This window comes from Bombus huntii, unplaced genomic scaffold (genome assembly GCF_024542735.1).
Source record: "Bombus huntii isolate Logan2020A unplaced genomic scaffold, iyBomHunt1.1 ctg00000077.1, whole genome shotgun sequence".
NCBI classification, from domain to species: domain Eukaryota; kingdom Metazoa; phylum Arthropoda; class Insecta; order Hymenoptera; family Apidae; genus Bombus; species Bombus huntii.
Genome location: NW_026099335.1, coordinates 334,549 through 352,135, shown reverse-complemented (window position 1 = coordinate 352,135; position 17,587 = coordinate 334,549). Strand labels below are relative to the sequence as shown.

Below are 17,587 nucleotides of genomic sequence, written 5' to 3'. Positions count from 1 at the left end.
GCATGAAACGTCCTCAGCAATCTTTCGTAATTCCGTATTATCTGAATAAAGCTTTTCAATGCATTTCAATATCTTCGATTGCATGGATTGTTCCATTGGGACGTTAAATAGCTCTTCTGATGAACGTCCATCACTCTCATTGGGGAATATTGACGTCACTGTCATTGCGAGATTAATATGATTCGTATTGTCATCAGTTATCTTCTGCTGTAGATTCGTCTCTTTCACAGGCTCACTTCTCGCTTGTTTACTAAAAGATTTGGCTTTTGTCTCAATACTTCTACAAACACTGGATCATATTGTAATACGATACGTTGAATTTGATACGTTGAATACGATACCGTTGAATAGGATACACGTTGAATACCGTTTAATATCGTTAAATAATTTAAATTCTTACGTTTTGCTTGCATTTGTCACTTCCCTCGTCATTTCCCTTCCAGTTATTTTCTTACACAATATGGGATATTTTTGAAATTTCATCTTGTAATAATTTTCATACTCTGCAACGATAATTTCCAAATCGATGTTGTCGCAGACCCGATGTTCGGGAGACAGACGAGCTTCCCGGAATAATACATCGCTAATGTCTATATACCTAAAAAAATGTAGTTTTTAATTAATTATAGTTTTTAACTGATTAAAAATATTTTTCGCAATGACTGAACACTATAAGATAACCATCAAACAACTGTTTTATCTCTAGGTAAGACGGGCAAAAGAATGTATTTACTATATAAATCCTCGAAGATAATTTCTTGTCTTCTGCTCTTTAATTTCCAATTTTTAGATGGATAAGAATAATTTGAATTTATATTTCATATATTTGTTTATAACTAGTTAATCTACATTATCGATTGAGTTATTCTTAACTACTGAATTACCGATGTCGAATTTTCAAATTTGGTTTCGCCTTCTCTTTCCACGATGTCCACTGATTTCTATTTCGATTGGTCACTGACACTATTCAAGAGAATTGGAACTAGGAATATATTTTAATTATAATATACTCACCCATTGTGTTCCAAATAATCACATACAAGGTATAATATGTTGCGATGACGTTCCGAAATACGACTCTCCTCCTAATATAATTATTTTTTCATTACAATAATATAAGTTTTTTCATGTAATTTTTTGTTACATTTGCGAATTCAACGAGTTACACATGATTTTTCATGAAACACGAACGTTAAAAATATTTGATACAGCCTAATTATAAAAATTGTTAGAAGCAAAAGTCATAGATACTATGTGCGAGTATCGCATGAAACGAACAGCTATTAAGAGAACTGCAGCAATATTACAAATCAAATAACAAAACACACACGTCTGTGACGTGGAAATTCTAAAATCTAAAATCTAAAATCTAAAATCTAAAATCTAAAATCTAAAATCTAAAATCTAAAATCTAAAATCTAAAATCTAAAATCTAAAATCTAAAATCTAAAATCTAAAATCTAAAATCTAAAATCTAAAATCTAAAATCTAAAATCTAAAATCTAAAATCTAAAATCTAGAATATTCCTTACCTTTTTTCGCAGATTATAAAATATCTTATTCATACTACCTTGCATCGATAAATCACCGTTCATAGTGACACTTTCAAATCGCCTATCGTTTCTCAATGGATACGAGAATTTCCGTTTATTACTTTAAAAACAACCCGTCCATTACGTTTCTCTTAAAAAATTCTTTCAACTCCGTTGAAAACCGTGCATCAAACAAGAGACAAACGATTTGTTGCCATGGAAATGTTTGGTTCACACATAAGCAACGCACAAATATAATGATAGAATAGCTGAGTGTGTGTACTGTATAGTAAGATGGATGCAACATGGAAATAGAAAGAGAACACCATGTATAGATACTTCCTGTCCTTGTTTAATCAGGCATGCACACTAGTGGACACTGACGCTGCTCGTATACCGCTGTTACATATTTCCTGTACAAGCGCGCGTCGTTAGACAAGGACGGAACATCCTCTCTCTACTTCTCTATCGCGTTTTTAGTTCGCTCACGCGCTCTGTACTTATATCTATTACATTTCCACCATAAGCAGCGGCCGTGCAGTGACTTACAAAAGTTCCGAACGGTTCCATCCTGGGCGGACGGTTAATTGCGTTCGGTACTTCGAGACAGGAAGGTGAGTACAGAATCGCTCCTCTTAGTACTCTTATTAAAAGTGTTATCATCGAATATAAGTTTTTTCAATAAATTCTTATCGTTTTACAATCTTTCTAGAATACAATGACGTCAGCAATCGATCATTTTCGCGAATTTATTGTAAATTAATTGGGGGAATATCTGGAGTTCTTTATCGGTTTCGACTGTAAAATCAGCAACTATTCGAATTTTTCATTCATAATTGTGACGTTTTCGACTCTTCCGTTGCCAAGACCCCCTTGAGAGATTTTTGGCACGTTCCATCACCCTTGTTAAACGAGTGCACATTGGTGGATATATTGATTTTAAAAACCAATACGTGAACGAGGTTTATTATCTCACTGGAACAAAGAAATCCGTTTTATTCGCGAATTTTCCGTGTTTCTTCTTAATTTTCGTGAGTGTCTGGTGCGGAGCATTATTTGAATGAACTTTTCATCGTTCAGATTATATTTCGTTTAAAAAGATTGAAATTGATGTCGAGAAGAAATGAAACAAGGTGCTCGGGCATTCCATCGTTTCCCGGGGAAAGAGAAATATGAAAAAAACGGTCGTTCTTCCTTCTGCCATTTTCGTCCATTACCAAAATGGTATGACCCAAATGTCCCGGGCCGTGAATCAATCAAGCGAATTTTGAATAATTTTTGAATAATATCCAGTTAATAATTTGTGAAACAAATTAATTTCATTTTATTGTTGGAAACAAATTAGTTGGATTTTTCTTTCTTTAGCAGTTTTCGCCGGAGTTGACTTGACGTGCTACTTCAGTTTCCATCTTCGCTTCTCGAAACTTCCAACGTCCTTGGTGTTGGAGTCTCCTTGTCCAGGTGAGTACATAGCTTCTAGATACTCGTCGCTGTTCATCCTTACGAGCCTCTCGAGCTTTAGTTGTCAATTGTTATCGTTAAAGGAAGAGAAGCTCGCGACAGATGTTATCGAACAAATCGTTTCTTCTCGAAAAGTTCGAACTTGTTCGTTGCGTTTGAATATATATGGACGGACGCCATTTTTCTTGACATCTTCATGATTTGTCATGTCGTGAGTATAGCTTCTGACTACCACATGTTTGTGATTTAACCACTTGTGAAATTTGACCACTATACCGTGATAGAAAAATATTTCCAATGAATTATAAATATTTTACATTGTGAATTATAAATATTTGTTACAAATTATATCGTACTTGAGGTGAAAATGAACCATATATCTGCTTATGGAATACGAGGTAGTAAATCATTCGAAACATAATAACGATTAATTAAGCACATATACAATAACGTTTACGAATGAATATTGCGAATTATTGTATGGCTTTAATGCGGTATTTAATGTTTTGATTGCGGTCTTTGAAATGGTATCATAGGTGCTGATATAATATCGCGCGAAAAAGGAAAGACCAGTGGTTAATATTGCAGGTGCACCAGTGCGTTGCGCTCGTCGGGGGTGGTTTTGACGCCGGTGCCGAGGAGAGACGCAGAACGTGTTCGATCGACCCGCGAACGTAGCCCGTGCTCATACTGCGACAGAGTTCGTTTCAGTTAGGCTCAGTCGCTGTTTGTCCGTCGACAGCGTATAGTCGCGTCGGCCTACGATTCCTTTTTTCTTCTTGTTTCTTGCGAACTCTCTCGCAACAGCCGTTCTATACGTACGCCGCCAGTATATCGCGTGATCATCGTTCCCGTTGCTTCCCTTACCCTCTCACGTCCTTCGAAGAAGACCACCCTTTGGTTTTTCCTTGTTTGGAGGGAATTCATCGCTCGGACACATGGACTGCGAAGCACGAGGGTTGATCGAGGCATCAGCGTGATGTACTTTTCAGGTTTCATATTTTCTCTATGATACTTTCTAAGGAGAATTTGAAAGATATACATTTTTAGGAAATAAAGGTTTTTATGGAGTCATCGATAGGTTAGAATTTAATTAACTCTCTTATAACAGGTATTCCAATTTTTTAATATATAAATTTAGTTTCCTCTATGGTGTTAGAGAACACAATGCGGGCATTTTATGATATAACGAATATATTCGTATATATTTTAGTTTATTCATTCGTCAAATTTCCCTAGTAGGCCGGCCTGCAGCTCACATGCAGCACTTAGTAAAAATTTGTTTTGTTAGAGGTTGGCTATTCTTCTTGCTATAAGAATATCGTGAAGTCATATCATATGATAAAGCACCTTCTGAAAGCTAGATGCTCGATAACGAGCCTAATGATTCTCGGTAGTTTGTAATGTCAAGCTTTGAATTGGCGAGATCGCTCTGCTGTCAAACGGCCGTCCAGCGGCGACCACATTCTTTAACCACGTTCAAGGGGTATATCACGCTACAGAAACCATCAAAGGGTTTGCAAGTTAGTTGCCTTTTAGAAGTGGGGCAGTTGGTTGTTACATGTAATCCGTAGTTGCTGGCTGTTCTCCTTAGTCGCCATACATCATAGAGACGACAGTTATAGTCGCCAGTTGTCCTTGCTAATGGTTGCTTGTTGTCGCTAGTTAGTTCTCGTTATCGTTATGTATTCCATCAATCACGCGAAATTTAACGTATGGGAATTTATTCTTCTTTATTCTTTCTGTAGGGAGATTTTTTAAGACGAGGAAAATATAGAATATTTTAAGACGACGGTAAGGTTTGAATTTAAGTAACTGTTTTATGATACAACAAAGTGGAAAGACGATTTAATTTTATAAAGTTTAGGGTAATTTTTTAAAAAACTTCGAATTTAAAAGATTCAAATAGATATCTTAAACGTAATTAAACCCTCCATATCGTAAGAAATTAAATGAAACTGCGCAACAAAGTTGATACATTTAATGTATTATTTTAAACATTTATTTAAAAACATTTATTTAAAATTTAAGTGTAGGCGTCGACGCGCGCGCGCCATTCGAAGCATTTGTCAGTTCGTTACATCTGCGGTAAAAGTTGTAACTACGAAGAAGCTTAACATATGGTGCGTCTCAAGACGACAGTAAAAAGTATTAAGAGATTTTTCGAGATTTTTTCTTTTAAGTTTCCAAGTACTTTTTCTATTTAACTTCTTTTTTTTTTTTTGTTGCATTTTCTAACAATATTCGATAAATAGAGACGAAATATGACAGTTCTTAGTTCGGGGATTTATTGGTTCGAAAGTTACTTGAAAAGTGTTTCTGGAGTTCGTGCGGTTAATACTTTTAAACTTTTACCGAGTACGACTTATTCCGTATGGCTGGACAAATCTTTGTTGATACTGTAAGCGTAACTGTAAGCGTCCGGATATTGTCTTGTGGAGATAGAAAAATACACGAAGTATTGATTGAACTACATATTTTTTTAATTCTTTTTTAATTCTTTTAGTTCTTCATATATTGATAATAAAACGATATTCCGCTACTTTGAGCACAATATAGTAATGTTTAAATAAATAATAAAATTTACGCATTTCGTCTTCATGCGTCGATAAGAAAATGCAAAAAAAGTTAAAGAAAGATGATGCGCAGGCGCGAAGTTTAGTCAGCAATAATATTTAAAACCTCTAAAATATATTGTACACATTTATTTGCAAATAAGCTCAATGAAATTGAACTGTAACTGTGTTTCCAATAATGTCTTCGATGTATTGCTCGCCATTATGTCGGATTAACAGCTCTAAGTGATCGACCTTAATCACTAAATGTCGGCCGTGATTCAGTGGTATAGCTTTACATATGACGGACATCGTAGGCGCTTGTAAGACGTCCATTGTGAAACGTTTCCAATAGCACCGTTTATGCACCGTTTATGTGATGGTGAAATCTGAATATATATATCGCTGAAATATATATCGCTTATCACTTGAGTCTGACACGATCGTTTTTAAATAGAATCACAATTTTTTATTCTTTACAAAATCAGTCTTTAAAGATTATGTGCAAATAAAATAGATAAATAGATAAATGGTTGTAGAAACTTATAAAACAGATATTACAAGTATATCTAAATAAATGATATATTTATAAATTGTAATATTTGATCTAAAGTTTAAATAAATAAAAGAGATACTCGTGACTTACAATAAACGTATTTTTTTTTTCAATTTTTAAACAAAGCAAAAGTGGATAACAATTTTTCAAAATGTAAAAATCAACACAATGGTTGGTTTCTTTAATTAATCAATAACGTTTAAAGTTAATTAATGTCCAGAGTGGTTTGTACATTTTGTATTTCGCCGTATTTCAACGTTCGATGTGTAAATAGAACTTGATGCCTGAAATATCGAAAAAATAATTAAATCCGATCGTTCCGTCGAATTTGCAAATTGTATACTCGTGTAAAATCGAGTGCGCTTGTGTATGCTGATACGAAAAGTGGTAGTATATTTTTCTTTTTTCGATTATCGTTATCACTTTTTGTGTGGAAAAATTAATTCCGTGAAATGGAAGTGCAATCAATACGGCTTATCACGAAATAATAGCACAACGACGGTACATATTGGTATTGACGTCAGCTTCACAAAATTTCCCGAGTATCGCGGTCGACTATTTGGGTTAAGAATTCATTTTCAAGGTTCTACAAGCACGAGTATCTTATGGATATGAAATTTTCAGTGTACATTTTAATAACCATATTCCATATTGCATGCTGCGGTCCAAGAAAAATCCGCAGTTAATATTCTGCTAATCCCTGCTGCTTTTAAAGACCATAAGTAGTCGTCCGTAAGGTTTAAAAGATTTCGAGTAGATTTGTATTACGTATTTTATCTTCTAATTTTTAAAGAGAGGATCGTGTTTAATTAATTGAAAATGACGAAACTGTAATGGGACATTATTATCAAATATTAAACGTGGTTCCATTGGGTACTTTTATGGTCTTTGCGAGATATATATGCATTATACGTTGCTATTGGCAACGCGTAGCGATGAACGATGGAGAGCAATACCTTCGTTATCTCGTCTCGGTTGTGTACATATCAGTAATGCACAGTACTCGTACTAAATATCTTACAAATTCCATACAGATTTTCAGATTAGTTTCGAATAATACCAACACGACCATGATAGTCACAGTACAGTATTAAATGGTGCCACTATGCATAATACACTCCTAAAATGTTTCTACAAATATATTTGTCCGAATATTTTTGTCAGCTACTATATCCTAACCACGATTTATTAAACAATATATAGATTTAAAAAAGAATATATAACGACATTACTTGTTTAGGCTAGATTGGTTTAACTTGTATAGTTTTAGTAACTGTGTAAGATCAAACAAGAACTTATCGTTAGTTTGGCGAGATTTGATTACACGAAGCAACATAATTGCTTTGAAACTCAGGACAGAAAACAATGTCAACCGGTAGACGCGTTTGTCTGGTGAACGTGTAACGCGTGAATAATAGATAGCGACAATCACGCGAACGCTAGTTACAGCTGACTTGGCTTACATTGTAGCATTCAAACTAGAGTATACGAGCCGTAAGCACTATTGAAAGTTCAAAGGCCGACTAGTGAGCTTCATCCTATCTCATTTTTTAATCAGGCGATGGATCGACGAATCGTATTGATTTCGAGGATTATTATAGTTCTGTGGAAATTTTAAAGCGCGGTTTGTCTAATCTTGTCTCGTTAGCTACAGACTCTTTGGCGAGCAGCCTGAAACTTGATCCAGTTTCGAGAAAATGAAAAATTCGTTTCTTCTCTTTGCTTCCCTGTTCCTTCTTTCCTCCTTTTTCCCTTTTTACATCGCGTTAAGACCCGTTAAATAATATTGACTGCCGTGGACGCTGGCTGAGAAGTGCACTTTATAACTAGCTTTAAAATCACTGACGTCGATGAGGACAAAGGTAAGTTAGAGGGTCATTTATCTGAGCTGGTGTTATTCGACCTGAACTCTGCAGCTTTTCACAGTTTCTTTCGTTTTTCTTTTAAGAGCAGAGATGTTAACTGGTCTCTTGTTACGTGTAAGAAAGTACGTGTATGTACTAAAGCTTATTTATCACCAATTGGTTGCTCAAAGTCGAGATATACATACCTATATTATATTAATACGTTACAGAAGATTACGCGTTAGTTAGCTTATGAGAATTTATAGTGTGTCACAGATCACAAAAGCAGAATGACTACTTTTTCATAAACGATATATGTATATGAATTGAAAGTTTAACTATTACGTCACATACTTCTCTCGATAAACGTCGTCGAGTGCATATTGTTAAAGAATATTAGCCATTTGAATTCAATAGTTTCGAAGATACTAATGCTTCTGTGAAGTTTTTGCAGGCTGTTAATTTTTTATTCAGATACTACAAATTTTAAATAACTTCGATTAGAAATAAAAATCACATTACATTAACGCGTAGAATGTAACGTAACGTAGATAATGTAAATATAAATTATATTACAAGGAAACAATACGGTAATTGTAGGTAATGTGAAACATTCTGGTTAAAATTGCATCCTTTGAAGGCTAGGACACACAGTACTTACGAAGTAGATTAAGTAGCAAATGGGGTACTTAAGAAAATTCATGTTGTCATTGTTTAATAAACATCTTCAGCTAATAGCTTTCTGCAAAAGCTGGTTTAAGTTATGCTAGCTTATTCCTTATTAATTGCAATTATATTGTTCGTATCTCCTAGAGGATTAACAATCCATTTTTATAATGGATAATAAAAGTAAATTCCTATTAGGTTGTCCCAAGTTTCTTTCGCTTTATAAAGAAATGACAGTTATGTTATTCTATATTATTTTATATTAAATTGGAAAAGTGCTAAAATATTTGATAAAAATGTTAAGAAATTCTGATATTGATTTAAGCGTATCGATTTATCTGCTCTTCATATTTGATCAAACAGAAATTGTTAATTATGATTTCCACTTAAAAGCGGATTGCATATTATGAGGATAAATTATCAAATTCATCTCTAATATACACATTAGAGAATCATTCATAGCCGTAATCCTGTTTACCGCTAACATTCCTGGTACTCAATCATTCATTAGGAGACTGCTCTAGCCGCACAGAATACACCTGTAAATAATTAATCGCCATTAATATTCCATCGACTTTTGAAAATCCCTCATGTGATCTATTTCATGCGATGAGAATATGTATAAATTGAGATTGCGATCGACCATCCTCAGTCGGATAAATCGAGTGATTCAAATTATAACACAAAAAAAAGTTAAAACTAGTTACATTATCTTTTTCAATTTTTATGTATTATTTGGCGGAAGAAACTTTGGTAATTAGTAAGTAAAGTTCACCTCCTTAATGTTAATGATTTTAATATGTTATTAAGCTCAAAGTTCTAAGGAATTTTCTATATATATATACATATACATAACTGTGTGCGTATATATATAATATACGTATAACAGCCAAAGTTCAGCTCTCAAGTGTACGCAAAACTTTTATGTTCATTTTACGCTATACCAGTATGTTTCATGAATTTGTTTGCTAACAGTATCGAAACAAATAACAAGCAGAGGACGAGCTATTCATGAATTGTTTTGCCAGCGTGTACGCTCCCAATATTTTCTATTTGAGAAAACATACTTGTTGCTATTGCAACTACAAATATTTTTACAGTCGACGCTTTTGCCGTGAATCATTGGCTAACATGTAAAATCGAGAAAAAACATGGTTTATTGTGATGGAAATGTGGAAAACCGCAAAACCGATATAGAAGGGAAAATAAAGGAAAGGAAGGTAGGGATAAGTAGAAGCTTGGGGCCAAGTTTAATTCACTGAAACCGAGCTGCTTGTATTATCACAAAACAAAATTGCCAGTACGTCATTTCCGTACTCTCGTCCTCGCGAAAATGGTTTTGCTCGTGAAGAAAAAAACGAAGAGACAGGGAAGAGAGGAAAAAGCAAACGGAGAGCGCTTTTAAAAAGCTGGCGAACCGTGTGTTACCACAACGAGACACGCGGTGCTATTTGTCGCTTTAAATTGTGTCGCAACTCGTTTTTGAGATCTTTGCCAGGGATGCGTTAAAACACGCTGCAAATATATTTCTGGCTTTTCTGGGGTTTAACTGAAATATGACAAATAACGTTGTAAAACATATGTACTTATGACTTACAGAGTAATTGAGTGTACAAAATATAATAGCCAGCGATTTAGGGCTTTAAAAGATCAAAAGAAAAGAAAAGAAAAGAAAAGAAAAGAAAAGAAAAGAAAAGAAAAGAAAAGAAAAGAAAAGAAAAGAAAAGAAAAGAAAAGAAAAGAAAAGAAAAGAAAAGAAAAGAAAAGAAAAGAAAAGAAAAGAAAAGAAAAGAAAAGAAAAGAAAAGAAAAGAAAAGAAAAGAAAAGAAAAGAAAAGAAAAGAAAAGAAAAGAAAAGAAAAGAAAAGAAAAGAAAAGAAAAGAAAAGAAAAGAAAAGAAAAGAAAAGAAAAGAAAAGAAAAGAAAAGAAAAGAAAAGAAAAGAAAAGAAAAGAAAAGAAAAGAAAAGAAAAGAAAAGAAAAGAAAAGAAAAGAAAAGAAAAGAAAAGAAAAGAAAAGAAAAGAAAAGAAAAGAAAAGAAAAGAAAAGAAAAGAAAAGAAAAGAAAAGAAAAGAAAAGAAAAGAAAAGAAAAGAAAAGAAAAGAAAAGAAAAGAAAAGAAAAGAAAAGAAAAGAAAAGAAAAGAAAAGAAAAGAAAAGAAAAGAAAAGAAAAGAAAAGAAAAGAAAAGAAAAGAAAAGAAAAGAAAAGAAAAGAAAAGAAAAGAAAAGAAAAGAAAAGAAAAGAAAAGAAAAGAAAAGAAAAGAAAAGAAAAGAAAAGAAAAGAAAAGAAAAGAAAAGAAAAGAAAAGAAAAGAAAAGAAAAGAAAAGAAAAGAAAAGAAAAGAAAAGAAAAGAAAAGAAAAGAAAAGAAAAGAAAAGAAAAGAAAAGAAAAGAAAAGAAAAGAAAAGAAAAGAAAAGAAAAGAAAAGAAAAGAAAAGAAAAGAAAAGAAAAGAAAAGAAAAGAAAAGAAAAGAAAAGAAAAGAAAAGAAAAGAAAAGAAAAGAAAAGAAAAGAAAAGAAAAGAAAAGAAAAGAAGAAAGATAATATGTTGCGGCAGTTTAAGTCGATCTAAGAAAATAGATAACGGGAGGGGGGGGGGGGGGAGGGCAAAGCTAGTTAATCTGGAAAGAATCCAAGCGTCAATTTCAAGCATTTACAGAGAATCAAGCGGGCTGGTTAAGGTCGTGAGTTGAGCAATTATCCCGCGTTAGGTTCAATCAGGTTAGTCCCACGCGAAATTGATCCAACCATGCGAAAACGAGTGTATTCTGATTTCTGTTGCAGATATTTCTGGATTGTTGATTTGTTTCCGCTTGTCATCGAAATTTTTTACCAACAATGAACGTGTACGTGAAAGCAATCATAATTGCGGTAATCATAATAGTGTCGGTTCTTCTTTATATTTTCCAGTTTGCAAAGATTGGTAAGTTGATACTGATTAATTATGCGATCGAAATCCTATATAATGGCTACAAAAAATATTTGCATCATTATTCTCGTTTCCTAATGAATCGCTGTTTTAATCAAGTTTTATATTGCATCAAATTTCTGTAGTTACACGAAAGTACTAAATTATAGAAAACTTGATATACACGGATTTAATTAATTGATAAATTAGCCAATATATAGGCATTATTATTTATTATATTATATATTATAGGCATTATATATTAGTAATGTATATATACACTTTTGAATTTTAGCCTTCTTAGCCTTCTATTCTTATATCCTTTAAACGTCATTTCAAGCTACAAGCTACTTTAACTCAAATAGCTCGATTTCAAGTTCTAACGTATACTGTAAAGCACACTTGCGAAGTGAAACAGTAAACACGATATGAAAACTCTCTCCCCAGTAAGAAATCGAATATCCAATTTCAATCGTGCTTCATCGATGAAGCATCAATGCTACGTAAAAGCATCGTGGCAGCCGCAATGCGGATCCGTTGAACAAAAATTTCCTGGCGCGATCGTTTTCGTAACGCTATTAGCCGTTTCAGTATCAGGGATGTTTTAAAAATCCGTATCGGATTGTACCATGAAGCGCAATAGCGCTTCGTTTATTTATTTACGAGAAGTGCCGATCAACTCGATTGCACTGCTCTTTTTTTTTTGTCGAAACATACCGTTCAACGCGTTCACGCTTCACTTCATCAGCTATATCAGAAACGTTACACTAAAGAGTCAAAAGGTTGCCAAATATTCGTGCTTTACCTTTTGTTTGTGTGACGTTCTGTAATTGGTTTTCCAATTCAAGAGGTAATTTATACATTAGTTTTTTCTTTATTTGGTTTACGATTATTTGAAAGAAAAGTAATTACGAGAGGAAACTCTGATAGACTAGCGGCAAGCTACGTTCGGAACCGAGCGCGTTGTGAATTGACAATCGTAACCAAACATCGCGACACAGTTCACCACACTACGTGTACAGCATGATCACGCTGAGTGGCGTTGAAACGGTTAACGTAACTGCGCGTACGACCGTCGAATGGCAAAGATATTCAAGCTGAGAATCGTTTTCAGATGTTACAAACAGCTGTGTTGACTTTCAAGGAGAAACCATTCGACATGATCTTACGTTTGAGCCGGGACCTTCGGTTTGCAGTTTCTGCACCTGCTATAATTCGAGGCTGAAGTGGTGCCAGTCGATCGTATGCGACCCGCCCGTAGTGAGTATATGCTCATTACTTAAACACTTAACACAACCAGAGAGAAACTAAAGCACACCGTTAACGCTTGCACGCTGGTCGTTAAAGCACATGCTACGCGAATAGGGTACACAACGATTCATCTAACTTGCCTTGAATTACTTTTACAAAGAGAAACATGGACAGGAATAATTTTTTGTTACGAGTCGTTTAATTTATTCGTTCGTTAGAACGATTGGTCTGACAAATTCAAAGTCTTGTTCCGTATAAATATTTTTAAACAAGTACGTCATAAGCTTTGTATATTTTTTTTATCGCAACGAAACTGTTCAGAGAAATGTTGAAATTATTAATTACAAAAGAAGACATTTACGTTGTAAAAATGTTAGCGAAAACATTTGTGAAAAAGTTACTTTGTTATAAATTCTACAAAAAGAAATATTGAAAATCACGCGCCATTTATTCAGTTGCACGTATGAAAAGTATTTTGCATTCGCGCAAAAGAATCCCTTAAGGATACATATTTTATAATAATTGGAGTGTCAAAGTTATTACGCGGATTGGCGTATACGTGCCTTTTAATGAAACTAGGTTATTCATTTGTTATTCGTTCCTAACTTTCAACTTTATGATTTTTGCGGAATAAAATTTTATATTCCGGTTCAGTTTATAAATGATTCATTTTGAATTTAATAAAATTAGAGTTACAGCAGTGCAATTTAATAAAGAACAAATAATCATTTGTACTTTATTAAAATGTTCTTTTAGCGTCTCGTTTTAATATTTCTCTAATAATATTTTGTTAACCGTTATATTTAAATGAAGGTTTTCAAAGCAGAGACGTACTTTAACGTAGGAAATGGACGTACATTTATAATGAGAATTCAGAAGCAAAAATATTTCATACAAAAATAAATATTCCCCATGTAAATAGGTGTAAATAGCTACGTTATGACTTTTATATGTATCTAACGTTTTTCCATGCAAGCTAACGTATATTTGCTTCTTCGCTTCTTCGATTCTGAGTAGTAAAACCTGGCATTCATGCGGTTGATAGGTAGTTACGCGCTGACAACGAAAAACATAAAATGAATAAAAAGCATGAGCCATCCTATAAAAAAAATAAAGCTGCTTTTATCTTTCATTATATATTCGTCAGAATATTGTTAATAAATATTTAAGTTCAGATTTCAGCTTAAATAAATGCATAGGATTGGACATTTATTTATATATGTATCTGTGAACGCTTTTTGACATAAAATTTTTATAACGACTAAAATGACATATTCCGATATTAAATTAATTTGATGAGAATAAAAACTGAATTTTTTAAACGAGATTTTGTATGAAGTTACATTTATTGGGAAAAATTCATTCTTTTATAATATGATAAAACGAGACTCATAGTCTGTATAAATCATTTCATGGAATATTATGTGTATGTACATGTGTTCTACGCTTTTATTATAAAAATGCTAAATGAACATAACGATCAAACGCATCGACAAATGCATTGAACATATCGATTGTTATTTTGAAAAATTGATTATCTTTTATTTGTTTCGAACTACAAATTGATTGAGACATTCGTGTTTGCTAAATTGCGAATTTAACGCAATGAAGTCGTCTGAATCCCTTGCGAGCATGTAAATATAGCGTCGAATTAACAGGTCAATTACTTGAGGTTGGAACTGAAAGAAAGAGAAAGATGGAGGAGGTCTTGCCTTTGAATGCTGGACACTTCTAAAGCCCACAGTTCGCTGAAATTGCCAGAGAATTCAATTAAATGGCAAATTAAACCATTGAACTGAATCTGTTTCCAATCGTGAGCTTGGAGGTTCTACCCTTTGAATTTTTAAACCAGTCACCCTTCTTTTGTACGTATGGTAACGAATATAATTCATAAACTAATGAAGTGTGTAATTCAATTGAAAGCTCTTTTCACTGAATCCAGTTTAGACTAAGAAAAATGATATAATAACGAAATTATCAATTTACAATTTATAGAGCGTATACTTTATTCGAAAGTGAAGTTTATTACTGCAAATATTAGTTGGCTATTTATAGCCTGTTTGAAAAGGTGATTTAATTTCGATTGATTTTCGATAAGTTTTTGTTGGTTTACTCAGGTTAATTAATCTCCAATAAAATAGAAATACCAATCCGGTAGTATAATTGCTTTCTTGCTTATTACCTTTTTACTAATTAGCGATGCACGATTCCAGACCAGTAAATATTTTTCCATCGGGAGAAGTCAGGTCGAGAGATGCAAGATTTATACGCTCGTTCTGTCAGTTATCCCAGTGTCTGTTACGCGATAGAAAATGAACGAACTGAATAATAAATGCATTATCGGCATGAAGATTGCTTGATGTAGGCCACCGCTTTTTTTCTATCCTTCCGATACCATTTTTCTTTTTTTTCTTTTTTTGCGAAACACTTTGCTAGTCGTGAGAAGCAGCAATTCCCTTCTGCGAATCAATTACGGTTCACGAGAAATTGTATTATAGCCTGGAACGTATTCAAATTATCTTCAATTATTCTCGGCTGTTTCCATTTCCATTCGTCTCTTACGTAAGTACTCGTTTGATGTACGTACATAGTGAGACAATAATCGTTAACACCTTTAATGTCTTCAGTATTATAGAATAAGACGCGAAAATACGTTGAAACCTGACTTTTAGATTCGCGAGACTCTATAAGGCTTCGAAAGTCTCTTGTTTCAGGCCGAATAAAAAATTGTAGATGAAGAATTACATTGCGAGGTCTGTTAAGGAAAATTTTAAATCGTATCGTTGTAATAGGATTATTTCAGAGAGGGAAATTACGTGTTGCGTGCGAAGCCACGAGCTTTCTTTCAGGCTAATATACATAATTGTCCTATCGAACTTTCCATCTAAACCGTTGCGCTCACACGTGGATTTTGCATTTCAATTTTCTTACTTACAGTCCAGTCCAGTGAGACCAAGTTAAATTTTTCAGCCCTCCGAGGTAGAATATGTTTTATAGAGAGACGTACAACGCCATGAAGGGGAGACAGATCAATAAATTGGGTTATCTTTAAATTACTGACAATCATTTCATCGACCGACACCGAGTCCCCCGGCAACGTCTGTCAAAGCTTATTTACCGATACACTGAAATCAACCACAATCATTTTACCGACCTCTTCCTTTGCTGACAGTTATTATACTCGCTGTCATATGTTATCGTTGATTATACATCTTTATTTACAAATTCGTTCCTGTGTATAACGAAACAAAGGAAGAAACGAAAATGATACGTTTCATGACGCATTGTTAAATTATTAATTAACGAGAGTTACATATCTACATGAATGCTTTGAAATGTCAGTTATAATTCATGAAAATGGATACAAGCCATTTTACTATACATAAATAGAATTATAAAGACATGTTACGTACTAATGCTTTTACGAAATATATTTCTGTATACGTTTGACGTTTCTGTATTATTCCTTATGTGCTTTCTGCTCTTGTGTTTAGCTCGTCGGAAGTAAAAATACGTTAAGCGAATCAGCTAATCTATTCGAGCGTTTCAACGGCTCAGTCTTCTCTTATGCAACTACCAAAAGAGAAGATAAGTCTTTGGTTATACAACATTTCATAACGTCCAAAGTAACGGGGCACTAATTAGTTGCAACTTTAAGACAGACCAGATATCAGTCATCGTCCGTAAATACATTTATTACGATCGTTTAAAGTTTAAAGAAACACCGTTATAAAGTCGTAATACGAGACAAAGCGAAGAGAAAGTAAACTGTTGGATATATGACAAAATAATTCTATTTTAAATAAGAGACTGGTCAGCGTGGTTATTTTGTTTACAAAATCAAACGAATTTAATGAATGTAATGGTAAGGAAGTAACTATAAGTGGCTGTTAAACTATTTTTATGCTTGAAAAGTAATTCGCAAAGTAATGTAAAGCAGTACTACTGAGTTGTACATAACCTCTTTCAGAATTTGTTCTTAACCTCTTGCTTCATAACTTCCTTAATTATACTCTTCAAACTTATTGACTACTTCGATGTTGTTACGAACAGAAACTGATAAAATATTAATCTTAAATATAGATTGAAATGTAAGCTTGTCACGTAAATATATATATATGTACTACTTACTCAAACTATGGATCACATAACCTATAAAAAAAAAAAAAAAAATTATTGTACACTATAAAGCAAGAGATTAAATCTTTAATCTGTTAAGAATTAAATTTTTTATTGTAACTGCGAAAATTATAAAAGTACCAAGCGAAGCAAGTACGGAATATATGCGGAATATGAATCGCTCAACTAACCAAAGAGCGGCTCAGTGACAAAATTAGTAAAGTAAAGACCACAAATATTACAACATTATATTCTACCACAAAATAATTCTCTATACAAAAAAGGTACACAACGAATCGATTTTTCACAACGATAAGAGTCAACAGAACCAATCAAGACCAGACGAGACTCTCATAAGACAACGATATCAGAGGGATCAAATCAGCGACTTCAATCTATGTTACAGAGTATAGTTATCAAGAAAAATTGCTCTTTTCATGAAAAGTATGGTAATGATACTCTTATAACACATTGTATATCTGGCAGTCGGATGTGCCCGTGGCCATCGGAAATGTAAAGACGACGCTTTTAGAAAGTGATAGCGCCATCGCGTATTAAAAACGCGTTAGAAGAAGGACGGTTTCGCTATCCAAGGCGAATCGAAAAGTGTGCGTGTTGCGAGAATCAGAGTTGATCGAGACGTCGAAGCATAGAGTCGTTAGAATTGAGTTGCGAGTGTTGTCGAGTGTTAGAGTT

The 17,587-nt window shown here is 33.6% G+C and overlaps 1 protein-coding gene and 1 long non-coding RNA gene across 4 annotated transcripts in view; one reads left to right on the top strand and one right to left on the bottom strand.

Annotated features, from left to right (window-relative positions):
• LOC126876486 (dual specificity tyrosine-phosphorylation-regulated kinase 1A-like) overlaps positions 1 to 17,587 on the top strand; it is a 114,880-nt gene that overhangs the window by 12,925 nt on the left and 84,368 nt on the right. The window lies entirely within an intron of this gene.
• On the bottom strand, positions 20 to 1,927 carry LOC126876498 (uncharacterized). 3 transcript variants are annotated; one of them, XR_007694234.1, is made up of 4 exons: positions 1,533 to 1,927; positions 734 to 1,085; positions 401 to 598; positions 20 to 289 (listed from the first exon to the last, which is right to left on the bottom strand). It is a non-coding gene; the product is annotated as an uncharacterized LOC126876498 (long non-coding RNA). The 3 variants fall into 3 exon arrangements; XR_007694235.1 differs by having other exon boundaries at positions 1,571 to 1,927; XR_007694236.1 differs by having other exon boundaries at positions 21 to 289; positions 885 to 1,085; positions 1,533 to 1,926.